The sequence below is a fragment of the Octodon degus genome, unplaced genomic scaffold, assembly GCF_000260255.1.
Source record: "Octodon degus isolate 3935 unplaced genomic scaffold, OctDeg1.0 scaffold01254, whole genome shotgun sequence".
In the NCBI taxonomy this organism is placed as follows: Eukaryota; Metazoa; Chordata; class Mammalia; order Rodentia; family Octodontidae; genus Octodon; species Octodon degus.
The window spans coordinates 2,465-5,637 of record NW_004525830.1 but is presented as its reverse complement, the minus strand read 5'-3'; the positions used below and the strand labels follow the sequence as shown (position 1 = coordinate 5,637).

Genomic DNA, 3,173 nt, shown 5'->3' with positions numbered 1-3,173 from the left:
ATCCTCGGTTCCGCAAAAAAAAAAAAAAAATTCAGACTAGAGAGATAGCTCAGCAGTCTAAGTGCCAACCTGGCAAGCACAGGACTTGGGTTTGATCCCCAGCACCCCTTGCCTCAAAGGCCCCACCTCAGGCCAGCTACTGAAACTGAGTGTGGAGGTACACTCCTATAATCCCAGGGCTGGGGAGGGTGAGACAGGAGGATCATAAAATTTAAAAAAAAAAGACAGAAAATGATCAAATTCACTTTGGTGAAAGGACTCTTCTATGACGCATGATCGAAACACATAGTAAGCAAAAATCAAGTACGGTAAAAGATGTCATTAATCTCCCTCAAAATAGTCTTCTTTGCTTCCAACGCACATATCCTACCATTCTTCCCACTGTTTTTTTTTTTTTAATTTTCTGGTATTTTATTAAAAATATAGACAAACAATCTTGCACTCAAGTATCATTGTGGTTGTGTGCTGACTCCCAGGAAGCTCAGCTATTTGTAAGGGATCCATCACAAATATACTCCACACAGAAGTAAAACTGTACATAGAAATGACAAGACAGTGACATTTTTTTTTTATTTATTAGAGAGAGAGAGAGAGAGAGAGAGAGAGAGAGAGAGAGTAAGTGGTGTGTGTGTGTGGCCAGCTCAGCCCACCAGGGGGCGGGGCTGGCTGGCATGTGGTGCTGGGGGATTGAACCACGGTCCCTGTGCTTCGCTGAACTTGTTCTAAGTAGGTGCTTTAGACCACTGAGCCATCTCTCCAGCCCGACAGTGACATTTTGGACATGACAACCTTGCAATAGAAAATGGAGTTTGAGGTTACTTACAATGAAGCCAACCTTTGTAGAGGCTGAATATGACCAGCCTAAGGGTACACTATGACCCCAAGACATCTTTTCATACTTCCCAATAGTTTCATACTTTAGCTATAAGGGTCAGTTACGAGAGCCTAACTTGCTCTTGGCAAATAGAATTTTTATGTCCGTTCAATCAAAGAGTCTCTTACACGTTTCTGGGCCTATTCATTTGCAGGTAGGCAGGAGAAACTGTAGCCAGGTTCTTCTATCATATGTTTATATAGAATGCCCATCTTCATATACAGTCCAATTTCTTCAAGATAAATGGAGTGACTCGCAGCAGTTCCGGATGGAGGAAATCACATCCTTGCGCATCTTCTGTTTCATTTCTTCAGGGTCCAGCTTCAGCGCAAGGCCCTCAATCTGAAACATCTTTACTCTGTAGCAATACTTTCCACCTACTGTGCTTTGCTCTCTTCCCACTGTTTTTTTGTTGGTTTGTATGTTTGTTTTTCCTTGTGTTTGAAACAGGGTCTCCCTATGTAGTGCAGGCTGGCCTTGAACTCACAGTGATCCTCCAGCCTCACCACCCCCAGCTTCCTTCCTCTTTCTGAAGCAGTTCTGGAAGTGATTTTTAGGGAGTGTCTTTAGTTGAAGTGTTACAGCTGGGTCTGCTCAAAATGTTTCCTCTTTATGGTCATTTTAGCTTAAGGAAGAGCAAGTCACCTGGACCAGTCCAGTAAATAAGTTTGATGAGATTCCTGTGTAAGGTTGTCAAGGGACCAAGGAAAAGCCTGCTTTCCATCAGATGGTGCAAAGCAGCAGCGCACTGTGTAGTTTGGATCACACCTCCCAAAGGCATGAGTGAAGGGAATTTCAAGACCTGCTTCAGAAAGTGGCAAGAAGGAAAGGAGGAGAGCCGGGAGATGGCTCAGTAGAATAAGCGTTTCGCTGGCAAGCACAAGGGCCTAAGTTCAATTCCTGGTTCAGGAAAAAAAAAAAAAAAAAAGAAAGAAAGAAAGGAAAAGGGTGTTGGAAGTGAGGAGGAATCTGTTGATGGGGAACAATGGCAGGGTCTTCCACTGTAATAATTTCAAACTTTTAAATATTCACCATATATTTTGATCATACTGCATAAAAGTGAAATATTAGGTCTCATGAAAATGAGCTGTCGGGGGCCTGCCCCTTAGCTCAGTTCTTTAAGTGGCTGCTTCAACAAAGCAGTCAGGCTCAGGTTGCTGTGGTTCGATCCCCACAACACAAGCCAGCCAGTCATGCCTTGAAGGCATTCGGCGCAAAAAACAAAAAACAAAAAACAAACAAACAAAAAAAAACCACTTCTGCCATTGGGCCGGGGAGATGGCTCAGTGGAATAAACGCTTCCCTGGCAAGTGCAAGGGCCTGAGTTCAATCCCCGGTTCCACCAAAAAAAAAAGGAAAAAAAAAAGAAATTGAGCTGTCTGCATTATACGAGTTAAATCTTCATCTTTACAATCTTTTACTGAAAAAATTAGTAATTACACTGGGGGTGCAGCTCAGTGGTAGGCAGCGAATGCCAGGGCCTAATTTCCGGCCAGTACCACCAAAAAGAAAAAAAAAAAAAAGAAAAGAAAAAAGAAAAAGGAAAAGAAAAAAGAAATCCATGATGCCTGTGCCAGTGTAGATCTTGCTTTTCATATGTCTCATTATATCGTGGTATTTCCCTGACAGATGGTAAAAACTAACAATTACTGTTAGTAAATTCCATGTCTATTATCAACTTTCTTGATAAATGACAATGCTGAATCTTTTTTTTTTTTAATACAGGGTTTAAACAGGAAATTGCTCACTTGGATCAGTGCTTACTCTTTGCTTCACTAGGCATCTTCCCCTTTCAGATTGGAGTTCCTTTGATTATGTCTCTTTTTCTTTTTCTTTTCTTTTCTTTCTTTCTTTCTTTCTTTCTTTCTTTCTTTTTCTTTTCTTTATTTATTTTTTCTTTTTTTCTATAAGGTCTACAGGGTCTCACTGCACAGATCAGACTCATAACGAGCCTCCTGTTTTCAGCCTCCCAAGCGCTGGGACTACAGGCGCGCACCCAGTCTCAGTCGCAGTTTCAGCGCGCCCTAGGGGTGGGGCTGGCATGGCACACCAGGCCCTGTGCCTGCCTAAGCAGGCGCTGCAGTCCACTGAGCTATCTGGCCGGCCCATCCTTTTTATCTTTTTGAGACAGGGTCTCACTATGTACTTCAGCCTGGCCTTGAGCTCACTTTGTAGCCCAGGCTGGTCTCGAACTCACCTCAGCCCCCCACGTGCCGGGATTACAGGCATATGCCACCATGCCTGGCGCCTCTGATTATATCTTTGCCTGGGTGACCCCATTAAAAAAACTGTTCTTCCA

The 3,173-nt window shown here is 43.1% G+C and overlaps 1 pseudogene; it reads right to left on the bottom strand.

Annotated features, from left to right (window-relative positions):
- Positions 1 to 1,088: 1,088 nt before the first annotated feature.
- On the bottom strand, positions 1,089 to 1,225 carry LOC101560618 (annotated as a pseudogene).
- Positions 1,226 to 3,173: the final 1,948 nt, after the last annotated feature.